The sequence below is a fragment of the Rhea americana genome, unplaced genomic scaffold (assembly GCF_003343005.1).
Source record: "Rhea americana isolate MKP2758 unplaced genomic scaffold, rheAme1 scaffold_369, whole genome shotgun sequence".
NCBI classification, from domain to species: Eukaryota; Metazoa; Chordata; class Aves; order Rheiformes; family Rheidae; genus Rhea; species Rhea americana.
Genome location: NW_028186500.1, coordinates 470,377 through 497,173, shown reverse-complemented (window position 1 = coordinate 497,173; position 26,797 = coordinate 470,377).

Sequence of the window (26,797 nt, the reverse complement as noted above, 5' to 3'; positions counted from 1 at the left end):
TAGCCCTGCTGGCRGGGGGAGATCGCATCAGCGCAGATATTAAAATTAAATAAATACCGGAGCAAATTTAAAACAAAAATAGCGTTTCGGAGGCTGCRTTTCGTTTCCACCACCCACCACCATTTATAACTAATTGGAGCTTTGTTATATTCTCTCACCCAGTGACAGATAAATACTAAACTCCACTGGTTAACAATAATCACCCTAATTATGCCAAGATGACATTTACAATACAGGCAATTGCTAATCCATTACCTCACTCTGCTGAATACTAGAACACTCAAATTAAAAGTTATTCACCCACAAAGAACAATGTTTTAGTAGCTGACACAGCTTAGTAAAGGAATTTATTATGGTAATTTGCAGTTATTTGCAGTTTTCCCATAAATAAAACATTCTAGAGTTCCCCTGTCCTCCTCCCCCTTCCCCCAAAATAATCTTAGGTGATAAATCTCTCCCTCTCTCTCTTTTTTTTTGCTCTTTTGCGGTGCAGTTAAAAGAATAATAATTGAAACTGTCAGATGAAGTTGCACGTTTAAATTTGCTCACCTGAAAGACAACSGAGAGCTGGACGTCGTCCTCTGCGGCGCTGCGGGATCTGCTGCGTGCGGAGGATGAGGGACCCGGAGGTCCCTTTTCTTCCAGTAATTCCTTCGTGACTTGGGAGTCCCAAAYGTTAACGGAGGGGAGGAAAGAGTTAAATAGACGCAAAGAAATCAGAGCTGGGGTTCGGGGCACCCCTGGAGCTCCCTGCACCTGGCGCTGGCAAAGCCTCCGCCAGCAGCAGAACCGCCAACGCGCGGAGCGGGAAGGGGCTTTCGGGGGTTCGGGTTTTACTGTTATCACAGCGGTTACGGCCAAAGCGATTTGCAATAAAGCAGCGAGCTGCAGCGAGCCAGGAGCCCCCGCTGGCACATCCCCGTGACACGCCGGCCACCTGCAGCAGCGAAGCCAGCGTCGCCCGGGCGCCCAGCGGAGCCCGGCCCCGCGCGCGGGTCCCGCTTGGAGCAGAGCTGCCGCCCGGCTGCGTCTCCTGCGCAGCGTAAAAAAGGATGGGAGCTGTTAGGGATGGAAAAGCCGCCGGCAGCTGGGCCGGAGCAGTAGCCCAGGGTGGGGAGCAGATGTCCAGTGGGAAAAGGTCCAGGCTTCTCCCCGCTTCGGACCAAAGCCTTCGGACCCCGCGCGCAACGCCGGGCCGGAGCCGCGCAACTTCCCCAGCTGCTCCGGTGAACCCGGGAGCTCCTGGCAACCCCGGAAAGGAAAACCAGGCGAGGAGGAGGCGAGCCATGGGAGACGAACCCTTGAAAGACGCTGAGCCTCGGGGAAGGTGCTGCTCTTCGGACACAAAGCGGAGCAAACGCCGCTGCTTCCCGAGGAGGGAAAACGGAGCCCGAGCAAAGCCCCTGGAACTGCAAACCGGAGGGTSCCCGGAGGCCGCGGCCGGGAGGCGGGCGGCAGGCGAAGCCGGGCGCCGCTCGGCACAGCGGGGTTCGGACCTCGGCACGTAGCCCCGGCGCTCCGAGGACCGCTCCTCCCTCGTTCCTCGCTGACTTCAGTTATTTGGGGTATTTTCCATTTTGAACTGTTTTTTTTTTTTTTTCCTGTTGAGCTTCCACTTTTACGGGACGCTGCTTGGTTCTTACGTGGGGAGTGCTCGGAAACGATGGAAAGAAGGAAAGAAAGAGGGAGGAAGGCAGGGACGGAGGAAGGAGTAACCTAAAATCAACTGTTTCGCTTCCTCTTATTTTAGGTCAGGAAAAGTCTTCCCAACTTTACGAAAGGCATATTGAGAAAACCCAGTAAATTCATGAACATGCAGTTATTACTTAGCAGACAAATTACATTTCTTCTGAAATGTTCCAAAATGCATTCATTTTCAGAGTACATTACTTTCATAATACTGTGTGGAACATTAAATGAGAATTTCCCTGACTTGGCTACAGAGCACATTTTTATATTTCATAGTCTGACACAGAGCCCAGGGTAACTAATGAAAATCTTTTCGAAAAGTGACAATCTTGTCTAGCAGCCTTGCCTGTTGAAGAGATTGCAACATAAAACAGATGAGTGCCCTGCTTGACAGCTAATTGTGTCGGCCTTAATTACAACAAGCGGAATTTAATCGGCTGTGCAGCGCAGTTTTTGGGGATGGGGGAACCATCTGGAATGTACCTTGCTCCTGGGCTGATGGAGAGGCGGCAACGCCGGATTTCAAAGACAGGGCAGCAACTGTGCACGGATTTAAATGCAGAAGTTGTTCCTTCCTTAGTGGGCTTCATTYGAGCTGGTTGATGAATTTTGGAGATATTTATGCAAACCCGCATGCCGTTGCCTCCTGAAGCCGAGCTTTTGGAAACCTTCCCAGGCTCCGTCTGATGAGCCTCGCTCCCCTCCGGGGCCAGACCTTCGCGCAGAGCTGTCAGGTCTCGCGTGTCGGGCGGCTGCCGCTGGCCCCTTCCCCTTCCCCTTCCCGCTCCTTCTCGGAGCTGGTCGCTTTTCCCGGCCACGCRGCTCTAATCTGCTTCCTGACTTCAGCTGCTTGTTTCGTCTTGGCTCCTCGGAGAAGTTCCTTCACCTCGTGGAGAGTTTTTCTTGGTGTGATTGACTTGTGGCGTCTTCTGCCTTTTTTCTTTTTCTTTTTCTGCCAATGAACAGGGAGCGCGACCCACCGYTTCCAGCGGGCAGGCAGGACCTGCGACGCCTGCGTTCGTTCCCGGACTACTCGTGTGCCCTTGGGCAAACCGCCTGACCTTATTTTTCTTTGCTCCTCCGTTCAAACAGGAGGAATGAGACCAACTCTAGAAAAAGGTTTTGAGATCTCTAGAGAAGCAGTTCCTGCAACCCACACTCACTGCAAAACCTTCCTTCTGCTTCTTCCTCTCTCTCACCTGTAATTTTCAAGTCAATAATCATTAACCACCTCCTGACGAGCTCCGCCAAGGTAATTAATATCCATTATGCCCATTCTACAACTGCAAAAACCAAGATGCAAGGTCAGCCGCAGCCAACCTGGAAGGCAGAGGCGGTGAGYGTAGGAGAGCAGTCCGTTTCCCACATCAGCATCCCTCCTTTGGCCACTAGACCTTGCTACGCTCAGAAAACATATCAGGGAAAGCCAGATGACAAGCATTGTCCACAACGCTAATCTTCAGAGGACCGTATTAGTGCAATTTGATGTCAAGACGCCTTATCTATCATGAAGCAAAGAATAAGATTAAAGGACTGGAGTTACAAGCGCCTTTTTGTTTGCACTAACCGGGTGAGTGTCTGTCAGGAAAACAGAGCCTTTCAATCGAAATTGCCGTCACATTTCCCATACAGGAGTAGATTGGTCTCAGCACCCTTATTAAAAATACTACTAGCATTCTACAACRGCGGCTCGAAGCACTGCAGCTCTCGGTAACGAGGTTGCAAAGTGGATGTTGAACACCAGATACCAATCACAGCTACCCCCGGTGCAAAATTCAAAGCAGTTTCCCTGAGGCYAGCGGAGTAGCTTGGATTTGCAGCAGAAGCCAGCTCCGGAGACGTGCCCGCGTCCCCCAGCCTCTCCGTGCCGTCCCAGCCRCGGCGCGTCCTCGGCTCTCGCCAGCCGGCCGAGCCGCCCTGGCCCTGATGGAGCTGCCTAGACGGAAGGGGCTGGCACAGCCTGCCCATCACCACCCCGACGCACGCCGGCGCCAAGCACACGCAGAATAAGGCCCTTTCAAGCATGTCACATCTCTGTGAGCTGTTTTTCCAGAGCATCTCTGAAACCACTGGGGAAAAGAAAGAAGGGATGTGAAAAAAGGCTAGATTATGAAAAAAAAGAGAGAAGAAGAGAAAGGAAGAGGACAGGGTAGCAGAGATGCAAAACGGAAAGCACGGAGGAGCACAGGGCAGAGGGTTATCAAAGGCTTTCGTTGTGTGCTTAATGATGCTTTAATCCCTTAATGACATGGAGGCGCATGTACATGAATATGGAAGGCAGGTACAGCTAGGATCAAACACGCCCGGGCTTTTTTATGTTTTCACCTGAAATACATCCAAAGCACGCTGTCAGATAGCATTTGCTACACCTGCCTCCCGCTGCCGCTGCTCTGCCTGGCAGCTACGATGACACCGCTCCAGCAACGGGGTGAGGGAGGGAAAAGGGGCCGCAAACGTCCGCGGGGAAGAGGAGAAGAACCGCCACGCCAAGCCGTATCCCCCGAGACCACCCAGCTCYGCTGCTAGCGAGAAGAGCCCCATAGATGGCAGTGGCAAGTTAAAATCCAGCCAGTAGATCCTGCTTGCTGCCCCCAACGGCACCAACATGTCTCAGCACAGAGACTTCCTTGAACACCGACAAAACCAACAGCTTCTGCTTGGCCCAGGCTGGTTATCTTCCTGCTCAAAGGGAAATCTTTCCTTTTAATTTTCTCTCCTCCTTCCCTAGGCTTGCTTCGGAGGTGAGCTGAGGCCACTAGTGGAGCGTGCCGTGGGTGCAGGGGGGCAATGGGAAAGCGCAACACGAGGCTGCGGAGCTCAGACGCACAGCAGCAGAGCTTTCCACCGCGCATTTATTTGCACAGTGCCAGGAGTGTGCCGGGCGCTTTAGAGGAGTAGGAAAGTGGAGCTCTGGCCTTTAAGCATTTTGCAACTCAGCAAGGAGAGAGAGGATTAATATGAGCTGGTGCTTTGGAGGGCAGCAGGGAGACAAAGTGCAGGAGAGGGACCTGCATCATCAAGGCATGGAAACAGGAGGGGAGCACAGGGGACTTCGGGGCTCAGAAGCTAAGTATCCTCCTGACTTTTAAGCAGCTGGATGTTTTGTTGCACTGCAGTATTTTTTCTCACCTGTTCTGCACTCACATTTCCAGCAAGATCAAATCCACTCCCAAGTATAACTCCAGCAAATTCAGAGGAAAGGGCAGAAATCTGCAGGTTTTTCCCCTTAATTTAAGCTCAGAGCTCTGCAGGACACGAAAGGGTGGTTTATCCTTTCCAGAGCTCCAAAACACAGGGGAAAAATGAGAATCTGTGACAGCGGGGATTTCCATGTCCTGTGTCCTCAAGGACACAAGGCAACGCTGGGTAACCCATGGGCTGAGCGCAGAGATCCCGGCCCTGGGCGCACACTCTGCAGCATGGGTGAGTGTCGTGATGGAGCTGCACCATTGCACAGACTCAGCGCAAGCCCCAGCGCCCCAGAAGCACGGCATTTAGGCCTGGATTCCTCCTTTTCTCAGGTTTTCTTGAGTGTCCCTTTGCTATATCAGGACAGGCTCTTCGGCCACTTGCTCGCCTTCTGTGGCTTGGCTGTGTCCTCRCTGGTGGCTCGCTGGCCTTTGAGTGTGCTCCACATAAACAACGTCCCGGGTTTAAACGACGTAAAGGATGAAGAATTTAAAGTGAATGTGAGCTGACTGCAGGCTGCCGGCGCTGGGAAGGGAGCAAGAAGATATTAACATTAATCCATCATCTCTAGCTTCATTGTCAAACTTGAGCAAAATTGCTCCAGYGAGTCTGTTGCTATAGGGAATCCAAAAAATCCTGATCTCTGGTGGTAGCCTGGGCTCTCTCTCATCCTAGCCTTGATGCTGCAATGAAGATGGCTCCTCTGAAAGGCCCTTTATTACTGCTCCCTTGGCCTTCCTCCCCATGCTTTTTTGTCATCTATTTCTCTCCCATCCTCTCCCTCTTGCTGATGAACGATGGATCTGTCGTCTCCATGTTTCCAGGGTAACAAAAAGAAGTTTCCCTCCAGCCCAGAGGTAGAGCAAACCCATTCTGCCGGAAAATTCAGAGAAAGGATTAAAATTTAAAAAACAGCACACGACCTAGTGCAGCATCTCCCGCTCCTGCCAATTCATCCAAATCACTGCGAATAAGCAGCAAAGCCGGGGCCACCTGCACGGGATTATTCTGCGGGTCCCTCGCGGCAGCGGAGAGCCAGCGCTCGCCTGCAGCGGACAGAGAGGGTTTTGTTCATGGAGGCTGCTGGCCGCCGGCAGGTCCGGTCGCTCCCTCTGGATCAGCCCACGCTGCTTTGAGGCCGGTGGATCCACRCTCAGCCTGGAGAACGGGGGAAGAGGACAGCTTTACCTTTAACGACGACTCCGGATCTTCCAGTTGGCTTCCTCTTGATCCTGTCCTATCTGATCTGGCAGCATTAAAGCAGGAGGGGCAGCAAGGAAGAACAGACAGAATAACTTATGCCTAAGCTAGAGTCCCTGTATTCTTTGAGCAAGACGTAGCGTGGGTCAATTGGCCCCCCAAGAGCCGAGCGTAACAGAGCTGGCGATCTCCTGTGACACTGATGTGGCAGCGGGAGATACGATGCTTTGGAGCAAATGACTTTGCAAGACTTAAAGGGTAACAGTCTATGCACATAATGTTTCAGGCCATCAAACATTTCTTCCTGAGTGAAACCTATGGGATTTAAGTAYCTAAGATCCTTTCTGGAACTGATTCGAAGACATCTCAGGCATTAAGCACCTCCATTTCTCTGCACTTTTGTCATGCCTCTCACCAAACCATGCTTTCTGCCCGTGAAGGGTTTACATCCCAGCGATAAGACAAGAGCCAATAGCTTGATGCCAACAGATGGAAGCAATAAGCAAGTACAGTGTCTGTAACCAAAATAATAAAGAACTACACACAGAACATTTTCTTCTACACCAGCCAAGGAAAGTTCATTAATTCTCATCTGGAAATACCGGTAACATTTGCAGCGAGGATCTGCCATCGCTGTGCATGCTCCTGTCCCACAGCACACATTTGCCTTGGTAATGTGGGCCATCACCCATCAAATTCTGCTTTTCCTCCTACCAGCTCATCTGCACATTGTCCGGGGAAGTAGCATGTGCTGATTAGTAAGTGGTGGTTTTCCACARTCCAAGCAGATCTGGATCTGGGTGAGGACTGGGCAGGATGGGAGGGAAGGGGCCCTGCGCTTTGTTGAGCGGTTGGGAGGATCTTTCTCRCCCTGTGGACGGGGCTGGTGAAGCACCAGTGTGAGATGTTGTATTTATAACACTGGGAGTTACACATGAAGCAATACCAAAGCATAATTACTAATAAATGTTTAATTAATAGCTTATGAATGTGTTGATAAGTTCATTAAAATGATGCATGAGCACATGAATATTCCTGAGCAGGCAGGAGTCAGGAAAGTTGCTGCTGGGAAGTGTGTTAACAAGGTGATTACACAGTTTACACGTGGAGTTTACAGGCGCTCACTCACTCCTGTTAGATTAACAGGTTTTGGCCCACTTTGACCGAATGATCTCATTCCAGCCTCCTCTTTACAAATTCTCTCTTCTCCTTAATACAAACAAATGGATGATGTTTTCCAGGCAACAGTAATATCCAGCAGTGTGGATCAAAGCAGATGAGTTAATTGCTATAAGAAGCTTTAACTGCATTTCCATCCATGGGAATTATTGCTTCTGGAAAAAACAAACATTAAAAACCTCCAGCAACAATAAGCAAGATTCCTGAAGGGTCGACTGTGGCAACTGCTGATGTGGAGGGGAGAAATAAATAAAGCCAAGTGCTGAGTAACTTTGCTTAGGCTCTTCCCCTCTTTGCTTTAACTCTACAGTGCTAAAGCTCATCAGCTCTGCAAGAGGTTGCCCATTGCACGGCCGCTCTAGAAAAGGCCCTGGGCCACAGTCCTTGCTGATTGCTAGCACTTGGGTTTCATTCCTCCTCTTTCTTTTTGCATCTCAGTATAGACAGGCAGACTGGGATGGAGGCACAGTTCTGGAAGAATTCAAATGCCTGATTTTGAAGCCTCATGGAAGTATTTTTTTGCCATCATTGCACAAGCTGTTTTTGGCTGGAAGTATGATCAGGAAAGCCAGGGTAGCAGAAGAGCTGCTCTATCTAMTCTCATCTTTTCAACTAATAATTTCCCTAGTTGTTCATGCTTTTATGTTGGTTCTGTATTCTAATTGATCCCTTTTTCTGGTATTTCAATGGTTCTGGATCCCATCTCATCTCTTACAATGGCTGAAATCCATACCGGCTTCTGAGAACAAGTATGAAAATGTCTCGTGATGCAACTTAGCCTTGCAACATTTTAGTCTGTGTGAATTAGGTAATTAGACCTGAGTCAAAAATGTGACAGCTCCTCCTAAAGCGCTTGGGAAATTTGACCTCCTGTCTGCAGCATACTGTTGGGACTGAATCCATTCCAGCCAGATTTAGTCAACTTTTTATCCAAGTATAAAGTGGTAGCCTTGTGCGGAGTGGCAGCAGCAGGGAACCAGAGGGCTTCCTTGGGCAACCCCTGGTATTACGGAGAGGGGCCTTATCMTCGCTACAGGAGAGATGAAATACAGCATTTGCAGCATTTACCAAGGCGAGACTGTAGCTGTGGCCCTTTGCTCCTTCCACAACACAAACAGCGAGAGGCAAGAGCCTGCCTCTCTCTGCAGGCGCCAAAAGACCCCAAGCTGCCTTAGAGACATTTCCGAACTGCCCRTGAGCAAGGTGAACCACCCCCAGTCCTCTCCTCTTCGTGTTCTGCTAACTAGGCTGAGTAATTAATGCAGGGCTAGCAAAAGTCACCGCGGAGTGAAACGAAAAATCCAGCTTGTGACCAAGACGGCTCCAATTATTTCACAGTCGAACCTGGAATAATTCCCCCGCCTTACCCAGCGCAGAGCCGGGGATCTGCTCATGGGAGCGMCCGGAGATGCCACCCTGCCTCTCCTCCCGCGGCAGGTCTTCCCCCGCCGTGCGCCAGGCACGTCGTGCGCCCGTGCCATCTGCTCAGCGCCAGACTCGCATCCCACGCAGCAAGGCAGGGCGCCGCGCGCCGAGCGCACGTCCTCAGGGGACTCCGCAGCTCGGAGCAGGGCTCCAGGGGCAGCTCCTGGCTAACATGGATGCTTCCTTGCCAGCTGGTTTTTCTACAGGTACCCGTGTTTGTACCTCCTCACCCAAAGTTGGCTGCGATTGCAACTTTTCAGGGCTTGAAGTCATGGCTATGTCCGGTACCACGTGCTTTCACATCAGCAGTGCATCCATCAGCTTCACCCTMGTTCTGACTGTACCACCTTTCAGGTGCTTTGAACACAAGAATCATCTACACGCTAAGTATCACTCTCCTTAACATGGTGTGTCTCACCCCGCAAAGGATGCTCTGGCTCTTCCCAATATTTTGTGCAGAGAAAGAAAAACAGTCTCACTGTTAAATAAATAAAACCAGTGAGTTACCTAGGAAAAACCTCTAATGAGGTCACGAGGGGTGAAAAGCCACCGCTGCAACTGGTGACCTTTTCTTGTCTCCAAAACAACATTTGCAAGACAGAAAGATACACCACTGGTTGTTTATAAAGTGATTGAGGATGTTTGCTTGCAGACAGATCCTGCTTGCTGACATTTGGTACTGCCCGCAACCTCATTGCAACAGCAACTGGCCGATAATGACTTGCAGCCTTGCAAGGGATTTTAGTGAAAGTCTGTAGGAAAGGAAAAGTCCCTTCTGAAGCCAGAGAACAGGACAGAAGGTTGGAAACATCTAATTTGAAAGCAGCAATTAGCGAGCAACAAGGCTTTGCAGCTTGGTAAACAAGCAATAAAGAGCCCGGGGCCAAATCCGCTTTGCCCCAAGAAATGGGATTGGGTACAGCAGGTGAAAAGCTGCTCAGATGCTGCTGAGGAGCAGCTCCMGGCACCCGAGGGGGCCGAGACAGGGACGCGTTCGGCTCCCATGGGCACAGCAGTCACAGCCTGCAGACGCGTGAGCCTGGCTGGCGTCTCGGGGCCAGCCCTAATAACCCCCAGGAGCAATAAATACGCTTGGCCTGACKGGTCTGAGGAGGACAGGCTGAGACGAGCTCTGGCTCCTCCGCCCTGGGTTCCCCCTCCCTGGCGACGGAGCCTCCCGCCGACTCAGATTGCCCCGGCCAGAGCATCGGCTCCAAGCTGCTCTTGGCCTCTCGCCTTGGTCTCGTTGTAAGGAGAAGGAGGTGAACCATCAGCCATCAGCGGAACAGCAACATCTTTCTCCTTGACATTCAGGCGATTGAAAAGCTCCTTGTAGGGTCAAATACGGCRGCTTTAAATAATGCAGCGCATTTGTTGTCGTTGGCATTGAAGGGCTGGCTGCGAGCGGACAAGCAGCCAGGGCCCCCTGCTCCATGTTCCCTACAACGGGGCCGCAGGAAGCCGCATGCAGACTGGACACGACACCGGCCCGGTCCCCGAYGGAYGGAYGGAYGGACGGATGTCCCTCCCCGTCCTGGGGGGAACACCGGGGCTCCAACGCTGTGACTGACCGGGCGCCTCTCCCCGCCCAGGAGATGGGAACGTTCAGCTGGGCTGTAGCACGGATCCGTTCAGAGGAACGGGGCTGAATGCTGAAACTCCCTTCCGGAGAGGAACCTCCTTCCCACCCCCTGCCCCGGCCACGTCCCGGCCGCAGGAGGCCACTGGGCTCGTGTCAGCCGGTCACGGATTWTGCCCGTCGAAGATACGATCTTCCACTCTGTTTATTCCTTGCATCCATGCAGGTAAAGCTGCCATCAGCTCGACGGGCCTCTGCGCTTCGAGTGTGCCGGAGCAAGCGGAGGCTCGTTTTCAAGGAACGCCGGGGGAGCTGCCGGGCTGCGATGCACAGCTTTGCCAACCACGTCCCCCTTAGCACCCTCGCTAGGGCTCGGTCCTGTACAACGGGCAACCATGCAAAAATCAACAAATTTAGTCCAGATTTACACCATTACAAGAACAGAATTTTTTGGCCCAAGTCATCTATGTTTTTCTTTTTTCCTTTTTTTCTCACCCCCCAAAGCAATTAATTAGCCTTGGTTTACAGCAACTTCCCTTCCAGCAAAAATCAGACCTCACTGAGATAGCAGCCCTAATTGCTATGTCAGATATTTCATAGCCCCGTTCATCCCCCAGCACCATCAGCTATTGTTATAAATTCATAAAGCCTGGACACATCCCGTATTTAAGAATGAAAGCGCAGCGCGAGGGAGTGTGACGCCGCCTTAAAGAGACCGGAGATCTGGGAGCTCCTGGCAGGACCCCAAGACTCTGATCTCCCTCCCAACAGCAACAAGAACCACCTGTGGGGCTGGAGGTATTTCTAAATGCAGCTGCCTAAAAATGGATCCATTCAGAATTGCAAGGTATTTTTAGAGCATAAAAGAGAGAGCAGATATAAATATGTCTTCATTCCTGCTGCAATCCAATTGGTTTCATCAGTTACATCACGGCTAGGTTTGATCCATGTGATACGAACGCAGCTTTTATTACAGAGCGAGCATGCAAAGAAAATATATGTGCGCGCTAGGGAATATATATATATATATATACACACACACACACATATGTATGCACACACACTTCCCATCCCTCCCTTTTTTCTATTTAAAAAAAGCTGCCTGAATCATTTTCACAAATAAGACAGACCCCATATTTTGCTGGCAAAACGATTACGGCTGTCAGCTCTGATGGACGCAGCGTCTCTGATGAATAATTCATGCAGGCTAATTATAAGCTGGCAGATTTCTGGCACTGTGGCACCCAAGGGCTTGCAATCCCGGTTATCCATGACCGAGCCGATCCTCCGCAGTTCCCGAGACACCCGCGCACAGGGACAAGGTGGAACCATCGCTGTGGCACAAGCTGACCACTACCTGTGAATCGAGTTAAGCGGGAACTCAGCCCCGCTCCTAGAAGTGCCGAATGCTATGGGGTGGCCCCAAAGCCACCAAGTTTGCACGCTCCAAACTGCCCTCCTGGTCTCTACGGATTCGGTGAAGATGATTCTTATTTAAAACATGGAGCAGACCTGCTGCTCCAGCCAAACTGCTACAGTATCTCCAGCAGGGCCTGAAGGTGCTTTGCTGTATCGCAGTCCTGGTGGAGAAAGGTGGGGAAGAGGAGGACTACGGGAAAGGAGGACGCTGCGAGCGGCCGTGCTGCTCCAGCTTGGGGCCAGGGCAGCCCACGAGCGGCGGGACGGGGCTGGACGCGGAGGCTCGCCGCTGCCTGGAGCCGGTGTGCGAGCCTCCTGCCCCTCCTTGGCACTCGCCCGAAAGCCCGCTGTGAGAGCTGTCCCCCTGGTCTGCAGCCACCCGCTCTTCTTTGAGGCTTTGGGGACTTCCCAGGACTTTTACACACCCATCAATCACTGGCTGGAGAACGAAGCATTACAGGTACAACCAAAGGAGGATCCCTGATCAAATCCCTCCTCAGCAGAAGTTGAGTATGGCATCAAACTCCATCGCCAAACATGACGCCTCTCCGAGTCTCCACTTCCACGGCTGGAGCTCCCCTCCGAACAAACCAGAGGCCGAAACTCCCAGCTCCAGCYGGAGCTTTCAGACAAATTCCCCGGCTCTGCCTCACACAGGAAACTGGGGCCAAAGACGGTGCATAGTGAAGATCAGAAAATCCACAACCACAGACTCACTGTCCRAGAGAAACATCCAAGGCAAATTTCTGCAAGGCATCTCTGCTCCGTTACTCTTCTACCCAGTAGCCCCAGACTCAACGCTGCCAGCACCGGCCAYGTACAGCGGGTGGTTCAAGGCTCAYTGGCTCAATCCTAAGCAGTCCTGAGCTTCACTGGAGATCTCATTACAGCTCACCACAGAGTCTGGAGGTCCTAAAGGAGAACGAAGCCCCAGTGTGCAGCCCTGCCTATCCCCAGGTGCCACCGAAACCAGCGCTCCCCACGGAGACTCTCAGCGTTTGAAACACGGCTCTGATTTCCCGGGGTCCGGAGGYGCCGTGCACCTATTCAGCCCGTGGGTGCGACTGCCAGACCGGGGTGCCGAGAGCAGACCCCAAAGCGTGGCAAGCACCGGGAACATCTGGGGCAGAGCGAGTCACCTCATCAGACCCCATCCCTGGCTGGCTCCCCTCCAGATAAAGGGTTTTGAGCAAGAGAATGAATGTCCCTAACGAGGCCAGGCCTGGAAAGTAGCGTTATGCAGGCATTTGCTCCRAAACCATCCATATTCTTCCAAGCAGAAAGGTAACAGGAATCGCGCAGCAGTAACAGATCGGCAGCTGATGGGAGCTTTCAAGGTTTGTCTCTTCTCTCAACACACGCTATAAAAATTGCCCCCCAGAGTCTTTTCTTTCTCTTTGCTTTTCCTCCTGACATACTGTAGACATAAAGTCTCTCCCCGCGAGGAGGCTTCTTCCTCGGCAAGCTCCAAGCTCAGTGACATTCTTCAGGGTGCCCCGGAGCACGGGGCCTCTGCGCGCCTGCCTCTTTGGTGTGAACTTAAAGATCAAGAGTCAGTCATTTGCAAAAACRGCGGGGACGCGTTTTCTCCTTCCTGCCTGAGTCTCTTCCCACGTCTAAAGAAAGGGGGAGCTCCTCAGRTGAAGAGGCAAGAGAGCTGCGCGCACGCTCGGGCGAGGGGCAGGCTGCGCACGTCAASGTAATTGCAATGCAGGGCAGACAGACACGGCTGATGATGTGCATAAATCCCCCTTGTCTATAAGCTGCCTTCTCCACCCTACGCTTCCCTCTGCAGCTTTAATGCTTTGTTTCAACCTTTGGATTGTATTAAAATATTAATGTTAACGTTTTATTATAATTTTATATTCCATGTTTAATATTTTAATACAATCAAAAGCCCAAATGAAATCTTTCAACTTCATCGGGCGAGATGATTATGCGCAGTAGAAACAAAACAATCCACCAGGGCCAGGAAGATGTTTTCCTRCAATTTTCTTTCCTGAGGTGTTTACCAAATCTCATACCCCGGCTCTGACGGGAGGACCCTCCCCCTCCAAAGTTTTGGAAATTCAATTGCATTGAGCATTCAAGTGCCTCAAATTGAGCCAGACATCCCTGATGGGGCCCGAGAACCCTCTTGGTGCTGTGACACGTGCTGCGTTTCTACACGGAGACACGGACGGAGCGGAGACGTCGAGGTAGACGGAGAGCCGAGACACCCGGATTCGCAGCCCTGCGTCCCCTTGGAGCCCGTGTGCTGCTGCACGCCCCGAGCTCTCCGCCCCGGCCGCCCCATCCCACAGCACCGAGACCCCTGCTCGGCCTCCCCACGGGGCCAGGGTAACACCCTGARGGCTGCGGCGTGGCTCCGCTGTCACGAAGGAGGGGACCAGGTGAACCCCTACGTAAAGGAAGACCATGGCCACTCTACGCCATATCCCTCCGCTCATCAGGCTTTTGAAACCCCTCGTGGGTCCCACGCGCCTGTGACCACCCCCTCTGTTTTATGCTAYGAGAAAGCTGCTAATGCTTCCAAATAATTTTTCAATTTAAGGCAGATTAAGAGCAAAATTCTAGTGGGACTAATAGTGTGTAATCTTCTTTACATTTCTCCTCTTGCTTTATGAAGAACAGTTCACTGCAATGGCGTATTTCACACTCCGATGCTGATATTTCAATTTCCTGCTTAAGTTACAATAAAAACTGCCCACATTGCTGATGCTCCTGTGAAGAATAATTTATGTTGATTGACGTTATTTAATTCCCTCTGGATGCAGCTAATGATTAAGAGATGCCAGGAAATTTAAAAGCACGTCCTACCTGCAGACTCCTCTAAGCTCCTTTAGAAGGCTTTGAAGAGCTTCCAATTTCAAGCACAAAATACTGCCACTGATCTCTCAGCACCTTCCGTGTCGTCTCTCTCTTCCTCCCCTACTTCTTCCTGGCCCAAAGAAAGGCGGAATTAAATGACTGAGCTTGATCAAGGCCTGGGGGGTTGAGTTTGCGGCAATGGAGCATCCCTGGAGGACGCTCGCTTTCCTGTGGCTCGTGGGAGGGGATCTGGCRGAAGGACACCCCGCCTGGGTCCCCACGCAGGGCTTTGGCACAACTGACAGTTTGAGGAAGCTGAAAAGACCACAGCTAGGCTTTGCACGGCTTTCAGGGACTACCGGGAGAGATGGCAAGACCTCGATGGAGAACTGTGCCCTTGGATAAATCAGGACCTATTGGACAACGAGTCGTTGGCTCTCCTGCCGTCATGGTCACCCCTGCTGCCATGCTGCGGTGACAAGGATGTTGGCAAACAGGAGAACGGCCGGCACTGCCAGGCCACCCTGGCCTCAGGCGGAGCCGGCAGCTCCTCCGGCAGCGTGGCCACTGCCACCAGCCTCGCAGCCGGCTGGCACTCTCAAGCCAGCTTTGCTAGCACCCTTATGACTGTACCAACASTGTGATTGTATTTGGCAAAAGAGCTGTCTTTTGTGGGTAGGAACTCCACGAGGCGCTTTGCTAGACAACCAGAGCATCCGTAGCTTAGATTTACCCTTACTGTGGACTAAATTCAGCTCCACAGGCTGCTAATACAGCGTATCAGCAGCAGAATTATCCATCCAGAATAACCACGTGGGGGGAATTTCCCTGCTGTGGACACAATCTTACAGGCAATTCACATGGAGTCAGGGAAGAGGAAAAGAGAATTGGTCCCTGGAGCTCTAAAATTTTGACAGATCCAGTGCCCATCCCCAGGGAGCTGCAGCTGGGACTGCTGAAACTCAGAGGGTTAAAGCAACCCCAAGCAAGGGAAGACTGAACATCGTTTCAAAATGCTGAGAAATCTTCTCATCAAAATAATGTCAGAGCCTGTCACGGCGGAGGGAAAACAAATGCGAGCTACATGATGGTTCTGCATGAAATGTAAAACGCTGTTTAGTTAAAACAAAACTCTTTCAAAGCACCTGAATGGGGAAAGGCAGGGGGGGAAGTAGAGGCAGAAAGCAGCCTGCTCTCAAAGCTTAAAAGATATTTAAATGGAGAAACCTGTTGAGGCGTGCAGAGCCCCGTCACTGCCGCGTGCGCCGTGCAACGCTCGCAGTGCCACGAGCAGTAATTACTGCCACTCAAGGAGACGGGAGCGCCTTTGCCCCGCGCTCGCCAGCCTCCCTCCCACGTCTCAGCACCCGCTTCCCCACTGCGGCAGCGCCGGGGCGAAGGAGCGGAGGGACCAGCCTTTACTAAGCGGCCCAAAGGAGAAAGCAATAGGAAAGAGAAAGTGCTGAGCGGGACCCTGACGAACTGTTGCCATCGAGGTGCTGGATCGTGGCACCAAGTCCTGGTCCCCGCAAGCACAATTCCTTCCCCCGGGTACCGGCTCGCCGCTCTGTTGCGGGGGCTCTCATGCCGCCCACGCGCAGTCATGCCGGTGCCGCTTGTCCTCCCTGCCCACCGGTGAAACCAGTCCCGTTAACAGGAAACAGCTAATAACACCCACCAAGAAGGTCACCAGCTTTGAAGGCAATGACAGAAACCAGGGCTAAGGCAAGAGAAAGGATCTGTTCAGCCCCGTAGAAGATCAGCATACCTGCAGAAGGAGACTTTCACAGACAGGTCTTTAATCTTTCCCACTCCCAGCCCTTAATAGTAGAACCTGATTCAAAGACTCGGTGATTGATTTCCAACCCAGACGCAAAGTGACAGGCTCATTTTCGAGTATTGCACAGCTATAATTCCGTGTTTTATTTGTTATTATTTTAACCTGCTGATGGAGTAGGGCTGTATTCAAGGTAGCGGGTAACAACTCTGGCCCGAGGCATTATTTAGAGTTGGGTGTTTAAAGTGAGAGCCTCGTGCCTCTTGATATTTATGAAGAAGATGCACCCGTAGCTGCAGTGCTCGTATCTTATTTGTTTGTTGTTCAAACAAAGGATCAGGAAATTGGATGCTGTTTCGAGCGAGTGATATCATCTCAACAGTTAAGGGAAGGCCGCTGGTCTTTACACGTTTCTCCAGCGGAGCAATAAGGAGAGGTGCCTCAATTCAAGGTGCATGAGTCACCTTGGAAAGTGTTCAGCTCTGTAAGCAGGAAAAGGCCCTGCTCCATAAACCCATGGGACAGAACATAAATTTGCAGGAAATTGAGACTCTGAGCAGAGTCCCTGGGGTTGTCAGGCCCAGCCCCGCTGCCAGTCACCGACTCTGTGCTGGGAGATGTTTGTTTTCAAACCTTCCCTTCTGCACTTTCCTCCTATGCTTCACTGTCCTGATGCCTGCCTTCATTTCCCCTTTTCCAAATTAAGAGTTCTTGCCTTGACTGCTGTAGAGAACAGCACACTGCTTTTTCCCACTTAAAGYAAGATCCTTGGAAACAAAAATCTTCCAAGTAGCTTCACTGTCAGCCCTAATCCCACTGGAGATTGGAAGATGCCGATGTGATTGACAGGGCTTTTGGGGGATTAGGGCACGCTTACGCAGCCGAAGCACAGAGCTGTGCTGGGTTGCCCTGGTCTGCCTGAGTCCCGTCCCAGCCGCCCTGCGGCCATGCCCGGGTGGGTTCAGCCTCAGGCTGCACAAGGGAGATGACACATAACTTCCCRCGCTCTATGAATAAGCCTGTCAGCTCCTAAATCACCCTGGCAGCTTGGAGAAGTTGACTGAGACCAAGAAACTGAACCTGCTGCAGCAGCAAAAGCTGAAGAACAGATTATTTGTTCAAGCAATGAAGTTTAACCTCTGCCGTGCTCCCGTACAGAGCACGGCCAGAGAGCAGCGGCTCCCTTAAGTATCTGAAGGGAGGGTGTCAAGGGGATGGGACTAAACTCTTTTTAGTTGTCCCATGTGACAGGACAAGAGGCAATGGGCAGAAGTTGAACCACAGGAAATTCTGCCTGGACGTGAGCGGGAATTTCTTCACTGTGAAAGTGATGGATCACTGGAACAGGTTGCCCGGAGAGGTTATGGAGTCTCCTTCTCTGGAGATCTTCAAGGCCCACTTGGATGCAACCCTGTCTAACATGTTCTAGGTGACCCTGCTGAGCAGGGAGGTTGGACTAGATGATCTCCAGAGGTCCCTTCCTACCTTACTGGTTCTATGATTCTATGATTCATTCCTGCTCGCAACAGAGATGAGTCGCAAGTGGGGTTTTCTGGATGTGGCCCAGGTATCAAGCCACCTCTGCGTTAGACACTGAACGGAGAATTTCTTAGCACAGCCAGACAGTCTAGGCTGAGATGCTGAACCTATCTACAAAGTCTTCAGCGCTGGTATTCCAGTTTCTCATTAATTGCTTAAACGATCAAAAGCTGCCTGCCCACAAGAAGCTACGAGCGCTGTAGGGCTTTGCAGGGTGAACCARCGTACCTCAGACCAGTGGATTAAGCGAAGGCAATTTGAAGCTGATCCAGCGTTATCTGCTCCTTAAAGATCTCTCATTTTCTAGTCTTTGCTCGCTAAGTCCTGGTCAGCAAGCACCTGGCGTGCCAGRAACCTGCGCTGAATACAACACGAAAGACCTTGACCTCATCCCAGTCCCAGCTGGTGACTCAACAGACACACAAGATTTGGTGCTCAGGCCTGCAGCCCCGGTCCTGCGCCGGGCACCCCGAGGGCTGCCGTGACTCGCAGAGCACACAGCGAGACACACGCAACTATTCCACAATCTGCCCGTTTGCCAATCCAAGTCTGAAAGGGGAYGAATTAAACATATATCCCACCCAAGCTGCCTCCATTCCTATTTTRCCAGGGTGTTATTCATAAAAACAATCTCCGGTGCCAGCTCTGGTTCCCAGCCAGGGCTGCAAACTAATGAAATTGCCTTTTACACCGAGTGTGTGAACAAGCCTCCCCTGACTGCAGGAGGGGGCTAGACTCCTCGCTGTCATTCCTCTGGGGCTGGTGGCAGCCAGGGCCTTATGGACTCAACAGCGAACGGGACACTGAATTGAGGACTGAGCTAAAATTGCTGGAGCTGCTCTGAACCTTTCCAAGAGGAGACCGCAGAAACGAGGAGCGCAAGGGAGCCAGTGCAGCCGTGTCTCCCTGCAGCCTGTCAGCTGGCCCGGAGGGGCGGAAAGACAGAGAAAAGTGTAGGGAATTAACTGCTTGGCATCCTTGGGGAGCAATAACCCCCKGTCGCTGTGCGGAGGCATTCAGGTCTTGTCTATCCTCGATGGGTTTTCTCCCACCCTTGTCCCCACCRCCGGTGCAGCGAGTGACACGTCTCATGTTAACATGAGCAGTAACAAGCGAGTGGGTGTACGGTGAAGCTCTGCTCCCCCGCGACATCCCTTCACGTCAGTGCGTGCAGGAAAATAGGGAGCGCTCTGCAAGGCGCAGGGGATCAGACTAACAAGCCTGATCGGTCACAGCAGTCACCCCACAGAGCCGGGATCCTGCCTGCTAGCGGCAGGCAGAGACTTAGCGGAGAGCCGGGGCGAGGCGGTGGGACCCTCCGCTGGCTCTCCCCACTGCGTTACCGGTGCTCGSGGTGATGCGGTGCCAGCGCAGGGCTACTCAGCTGCACGGCCGCCCGCGCTGGCCCCGGCCGCAGAACCCACCCGCCCATCTGCCAGCCGGCAGTGTGTCCTGCAGCGTGGGTTAGCCACGAGCCAGGCTGTCACTGCTGCCCTGAGCCCCGGGACCAGGCAGGTACCTACAAGAAACTGAGATCTCCCAGTGACGGGGAGGGAAATCTTCCCACGCTTGGCAACTTGAGCACTTCCACTCATTGTGGGTGCAATCCTGAAGTCAGCTGCTTAAAAACGAAGTGCTGAGGCTAGCTTTGAAGCACTGTGTCCTTCACTGGATCAAACCTGCAACACACCTGAGCTTCAGGTTTCCACTGTAGAAAATGGAGCTGACAGCCCTTAGCACTGGGAGAGCAAGTCAAGCCAGAGGTGTCCGTCCACCTCAGCGACGGGGCTACCGGAGAAGTAAAGAAGCAGCAGGGAAGCAGGGACTAATGCGGACGTGACTGACAGCTGCTCGTCAGAGAGGCAAGCACTGCATCCTCCTCCTCCCAGCCCCAGAGCCGCGCGCAAACCCGGTGCGAAGCTGCGCAGCGCACCCAGCCTCGAGCTTGCACCCAGCACCCTGCTTTTCCCTCCGCAGGGCTGAGTCGGCTTTGCTTCGCCGAACGCGGCCCTCTTGTGTTCGTAAGAGAAATCTGCAGAAACCAGTAACAGCTGCTCTGGAATATGGGAGAGGGTTATTGGAAAAGCGTTTTTTTCCAGGTCCTAAACTCCATTCCCATGGCTCAGGGAGCCACAAGCAGCATCCTACAGGCATCTGCCTGAAGCCCCACAAGACCTGAGCGTCACAGAGGTTTCTGGCTTCTCTCCACCTCACCTCCCTCCGTTTCAGAGGCAAAGACTCCTTGGGGGTTTGCAGATACAATTGTGTAACACTTGGAAGAAATCAACTCCAAGTGCTATTACTTGAAGGATGGAGAGGAAGACAGGCAGCAAAGAAAGAAGATCGGTCTGGTGTCACTCTGTGCCTGTGCGTGTGTACACACGTGTACRTACTGCCACACGCACACACGCAGAGGGAGTCTGCAACACAGCTCAGACGTACAGAAATGAAACGAGCAGTCGTTTATACGGGAGTTTCCATGGAGACCAAGTTTGGAAAGAATTAAGGTGGAACGACTGTGTACGTCCTGAAGGGCTCCAGATAAAAATAAACTTGCTAAGTGTTGCACGGACTAATTAGACGATGATCCTTGACTTCAAGCTCTCCTCGCTGATACAGTCAAGCCGGGCTCCTGGGCTTGCTGGCACATTATCAGTCCCAGCTAGTGCACAACACAGAATGAAGTGCCTGAAACAGCAGCAGYGGCGCAGAGCCCCAGCATCGTTTCCCTGGCAGGCTGATAGCTCCTCAAAGGCGCGTCACCAGCTCAGGCAGAAGCAACGCGCGCTCCGGCCCTTCYGCAGTCAGGCCTGCTGTCACTGACATCCAAGCAAAACACCCTGGGTCACAACAGAGGGCTTTTGCTGCAGTTTTGCAAAAGCAAGAAGCAACCCTGCCAGGACCAGAGGTGGGCTTCCACCAGCCACGGCAACAACAGGCTGCCCCAGAGTCAACACGGTTCATTGAGACCAGCACGGGAGCATCTCTCCCTTTCCGGCATGTGCTCTCCAGCCTCCAGCAAGGCTGTCTGACCTCCCAGGATTTTCAGGAACTGCAGAGGTACACGGGATTGTGACAAGAAGAGATCCTGAATGATCATTACTAACCCCCATGAGAAATCCTGGACATCTATCTGGCATTGCTTTCATGCTCAGGCRCAAATGAAAAAACAAAATACAAGGAAAGGGAAGAACTAAGCCAAAGAAAGGATGGGAGGTTCTCTGACAGCATTGCCCACCCTGCGTTAGGATACAACAGTTGCTCAGTCTTGGCCAACCCTTTAATCCCTTGGAGACTGGATGGGTTTTCTTTCTGTTTCTTATGAAAAATACAGTTTGGGGGCATATCAACAAAAACTGCTCAAGCACTTGGGTCAAACTGGCGATACGGGAAAAATCCTCTTTTGAATTCAGAACAAAATCTTCTCAGTGCTGTATTCTGAAAACACGCATTTTGTTTGGAACTGCAATAACAGGGTAAACATCAAGAAAGCAACAGAAAGTTTTGCTGTGCTGTGGAACAAATACAACTCATTGAATCCAATTACTGCTACTTCTGCTTTGATGAGGGATAATGGAAAAACAGTGTTTCAGGTGGCCTGCCCCCCAAAGACATCACTCCCTAGTTTCCTCCAGTTAAAGCCATGAAACAAATTAGAGATGTCTCGCTCAGCTCTAGTCCTTAGCCAGAAGAGCAATTTCAGCACTGCCCTCAGCCCAGCTGTCTCGCAGTCTGGCTATCTAACAAGCCACCGTGACTCCCAATATTTTTTTTCCTAAAGCAAATTCTTAATGATGGTTATGAAAACCTCCTTATGGTTTCCCAGCTGATGCAAATGTAACAGGCCATGATTCACACACAAGCATTTCTAAAAGCAGCCTGATTTTCGGGGCTGTGTGTGGGTCCCTTCTGAATGACACAGACGGGTTTCAGAGACTAGGAACGTGCCACCTTCCCAACTGCGTTCCCTGCTTCGCACCTGACTGCTGCTTCAACGCCCTCGCCGACACTGTCTGTGTCACCAGCACTGCCTTGTTTCCTCTTGGAGGGCTCTCATCCAAGGATTGAGGGGAAAAAAAAAATCCCCTTCCCTCTTTAGCTTCTGGGCCCTGACAGACAGTGGCAAGCGATAGTAAAGATGAAGAGCTCCAGGCTGTATTTTAAGAAAGAGGGAATATAGATAAAGAATAGATTTATTAATGAGCTTGCTCCTGAAACAAGCTTTTCAGGAAAGATGGAAGTTTCTGCCTCTGCATCCCATTGCAAGAGGTCAAGAGGTGAATTATTAAGGGAGTGTTTTCCCCCTTACTYAGAGTAATTCCCTGCAACCTCACCTCTCTGTCTGAAGGACTGCAGCCTCTCCTCTGTAAGTGCCTTTAATACGGAGGCCAGATCCTGTTCTTGGCAATGGCAATGTAAGTCGGGTGTAGCGTCATCGATTTCTGAGTGTGACTCGTGCTTTCCTTGGGTGCAAATGACAAAAGACTCAAGCATCTATTTCTGCTTCCCACGGCACCCCCTACAAAAGATCAATCCTGCCCGAGTAAAATAGAGAGCTGCAATGGTCTGAATTTAATTCAGGCAGACAGCATGCTCCTCTCTGCAAACAGTGCCAGGGTTCTGGCATCTGCAAAGGTTTGACGTGACGCAGTAAACCTGAGTCAGGCCCACAACGACACGATCGATGAGGGTAGGAATTGGGAGGCAGGACATGTCTGGCAGACAACATGGGCCTGGAGTGTCGTGTGTTGTTCTCTGTGCCAGCACAAGGTGTGTGKGGGGGGATGTAATGTGATTGGACATGAGCAGCAGGAATACAGCTTTCCTCCTTTTAAAATAGCAAGTTTCCAACTCATCACCTGTTCTCAGTTCAGCCAGGGAATTGCCAAATAAATAAATTTATTTTTAGCCTGGTCTCCAAACAAACCAGCTTTAAGTGATCAGCACATGTGCATCTGTATCCCTTCCCTTTTTCCTTATACCCCTGCAATTTTGAACTCATTGCCCAAGCCGAGTCGAATCTGATATACAGGCAGAGGTCTCAGAGAGGCTGAATCCTAACTGACACCACAGAAGTAGATAGTTGAGCAGTGGTGGAGACATTATAAGGCAGAGAAAAGAAAATCTGAAATACCAACTCAACACATACTGCACACCAGAGAAGCCATACCAGAAGGGACCTGCAGAAGCCCTTTGAGACAGAGAGCACCTTGAAAGCTGGCTTTCCCTGAGCTGCACGCAGCAAGACACTGAATTTGGCTAGATGTGTACCGACACACAAGCGTGGCCCAACAACCTGAGGTCAAGAGTCTGCAGTACAATTCAGAACAAGCTTCCAACTATTACACCGCAAACCCAAGCCTCAGTCTCACCTTGTTACTCCTCTTTATCCTGCTGTGATGCCCCAGAGCCATGGGCAGAGGAGCCCCCGTGCTGGGTGCTGCACAAAAATATCAGTCAGGCAGGAATTTGTCTGATGCACCACAGCTTGGCCTGTTCTCAGCAATTACCTCCTGCAATGGAAGAAGCAGCTTGGTGTTCAGCTGTCGATACATGTGAAGGAGCCCTACCCCCCCCCCAATCCTCCCCACTCTGGGAAGATTAGCACCAGCTGCTGCAGGTGTTGCCAGGGCTCCTGGGGAAGGAGTACAGCAAAAATCCTCCTCTTGAAGGTCACCAGCCCCAAAGCGCCACGTGAAAGAGCGGACAGAGCACACCAAAGATTAATGGCACTTCAAGGTTTAGATCTGTCTGGGCTCGGAGGGTCCGTGGAGAGAGCCAATAAAGGCTGATTTGATTTTACGTACAAATGAATAATTTCAAGGAATGAAATGCCCCGAACAAGCCTTTACGTGGCCATGCTCCTGTCCTGAAGAGCAGGAGGAGGTATTCCCCACTGATTTGCACATTGTGTAATTAAAGAGAAATCACGTTTTACACAGGCTGAGACTGCAGGGTTTTTTTTTGCTGTACTTTGCTCAGGAAATACGGCCAATGTCATGAGTGCTCCTGGGGACAGCGGAAGGCTGGGTGGCCCAGGTGCTCACCCTGGCCCTGAGACCCTCATGCCTCCTCCTGGTGCCCTTTGAAAACAAGGATACTGATGCAGTCTTCCTTTGTAAAACGCCCTCAGAGCTTGTGCAGTATCACATCCGAGAGAGTTACTGCTCCTTCTAACTCCTTYGCCTGCCCTCCTCAAGGTAACATCTGAGCATCTCCTAGACCTGCACAAAATGATATGACTCATGTCTGTAATTCGTGACTCCTCTATGATCCCCAAAGGGGAAATTAGACACGTGGTGGCATGTTTTGTTTTGGCAGGGTTGCTTCATGTCTGGGCTTTGTTTCTGGGCAAAGGGCTCTTGTATGTGTGGGGCTTTTTTTTTAGCCAGATACAGTGCTCGGTGGCTACATGAGAGAAGTGAAGGTGATAAGCTGCTTGGAAACCAAGCAACGGGCAGCTGTTTCACARGTTGGGGTCATGCAGACTTGACATTTAAAGGCAAAATATGCCTGGAAGGGGCAGCTTCACTGACCACAGTGGCACCGGACTGGGGAAAGCTGATGCAGGGCTGGGCCTCTATCCACAGAGGTCTTCCTGAGCTCTCATTTTCATAATCTTAACTCCTGTCCCCTCCTGAGATGTTTTTTCAGGCATGAGAGAGAAGTGGAAGRCCTTGAAAGCTCTCCTTCCTCTGCTCCATGTTCTCAGGTGGGGCACAGATCTCCAGACCTCATGGACAGGACATGCCCACCTTCGGCACCGCTCAGCTCCTCCGTCCAGCTGAAGGACAGAGCCCTGCAGTGCCGGGGAGGGCACGTCCCGCGAGCACACAACTTCCCACCAAAGGCCTGGCCTTTAATGGGAGCACAGGACTAGAGAGCAGGCGTGATGCCTCCTGGCCACCCAGCAGGACCATTAAGGGACTCTATGTAAGCGTCCTGGGCACGATGAGGTGGGCATCACCCCCTCCGCCACGGAGCTGCTTCCCGTCAGAGCCCAGACAGYGCAACAAAGCTCAGCTGTGGGTTCACCAGCAATAGCTGGTGCCAGGGGTATGGTCAGCCCAGAGTCTCCTCTGCCTTTGGAGAAAAGAGGGGCACAGGATTTTTGGTCAAAAGGGATCTGGGACACTTTATTTTTTTTCCCAAAGAAATAGCTTTTTTTCTCTCTTTCCAAAGCACTTTTGTGAAAAGTCCCATGCAAGTATTTTTGAAAGGGGAAGTTTTTCATTTATGGAACGTTGGATTTTAGGAGCTTTCTGAAAGCCCCAAACAAAACTTGAGTGTTCTGGACCCAACTTTCAATATCTGAAATAAGAATTTTCCCTTTTTTCTCCCTGTCATAAAAAAATCCATTTCATGGCCCATTTAGAAAATACTACTTTGGGTTTTTTTTCTCCCTTCTGATTCAGAACAAACTCCACATTTGTGAAACCTCAGTGTTTGCTCTCCTTGGTGTGGGCTGTGCTAAAACCTGCTTGTTTTCCTGTTAGGTACCTGCTCAGCCTGCATCAGGCATGGATGGAGCCTGCAGTGCAACAGTTAACATGGTAATACTCCAAGGATTTTGTTTAGAGTTTTATAGCATTACATACCAGCCTTATTGGATTTAAATGGCTTAAATTAACTGGGTTATTTAATGGATTGTCCAGATTAGGGAGGAATCTGCAAAGGCTGTTACTTCAAGAAGAGCAGCTGCATTGGAAGAAAAGATCTCAAAGTAACATTAATATCCTGGAGGCTCACAAGTCCTGACAGGCCACTCCTGTCCTTTATTGACATTCTCTCATACGCATTTAGCCAGGTTTGTGTTTAGTTTAATAATCTCCTGAAAGTTTAATTGTTGCTTTATTCATCCATGACCTTTCCTTCTCATCTGGAGACATATTATTGCTAATCTACAAATTTCAAGAACCAGATTTATTTGCAAAACCAATTATTCTGCTATGCAAATCTCCTCTCTTCCTGCAGCCTGCTTGAACAGGGCTTTTTACAGCCGCCATAAGATACAGACACTATTCAAATATTTAAATGTAAAATTTATCTATATTTCTTTTCAAGCATGCCCAGGTTCTGTGTGGTGCAAAGTTAATTAAAATCTTTATAATCAAATGCAGGTTTCCTGACCTTGATCCAGGCCTGAGAGACTTTAACCTCCAAAGTCCTCGCGTAACCACGGGGGAACTGGATCCACCAGCAAAGCGGAAGTCACTTCACCGCCGGTCAGCTTCTCACGGAGAACCGCGTCCTCGCYGTTAGTGTCAGACATGACGACTCCGGTTCAGCACTGCAGGCACGGACATGGTTTGCAGATGCCTGACCTGAAACAGGTGCAGATAAACTCTCAGAAAGGCAGTCTTTATGCCAAAACATTCTCTGTGGCACCTTCCTATGGTGGCACTAGTGGAAAAGGCTRATTTAGCCTTTCATCTGACTGAATGAGCAAAGACAAGCTGTTGCAGCCAGGTTTCTGCAGCAGCGGTACCCTCAGAAAATCCTCCAGCCTCCCCTCAGCCATGCGATTTATAAATCTGCCGGCACAGGGTGGGAGACAAACACTTCAGCCAAATTTGAGGTTGCTGAGAGCCTCTGGAGCTCCCGGGACTCCTGTCCCTGGCTACCCCTTTCCCTTCCAGCCCTCTTCCCAAATCATCAGTGACCACGGAACATAGTATTAGCTTTAATYGTCCTCTGCCTCAGTTTCCCCATTTCCAGGAACGCTACCTGTTCATGTTCAYGCAGGTTTGGAAGCGATGAAGTGCCGTCTACTGTCCTCCTCCTGCCCCAAAGTGCAGCCAGTGTCCTAGTGACTACGGAGCACCATTACCACAATTACAGGCAACGTTTTATCCTAAGCCTCATGTCAGCAACGAGCGTTATCAGGGAAGCTTGCACAATTAAACGATAATTCAGTGGATGGATGCTAAGTACTTTACRGATGAGCAAATTAAGAAAGCATTAGCCGAAGGATTTGAGGGAGAGACAAC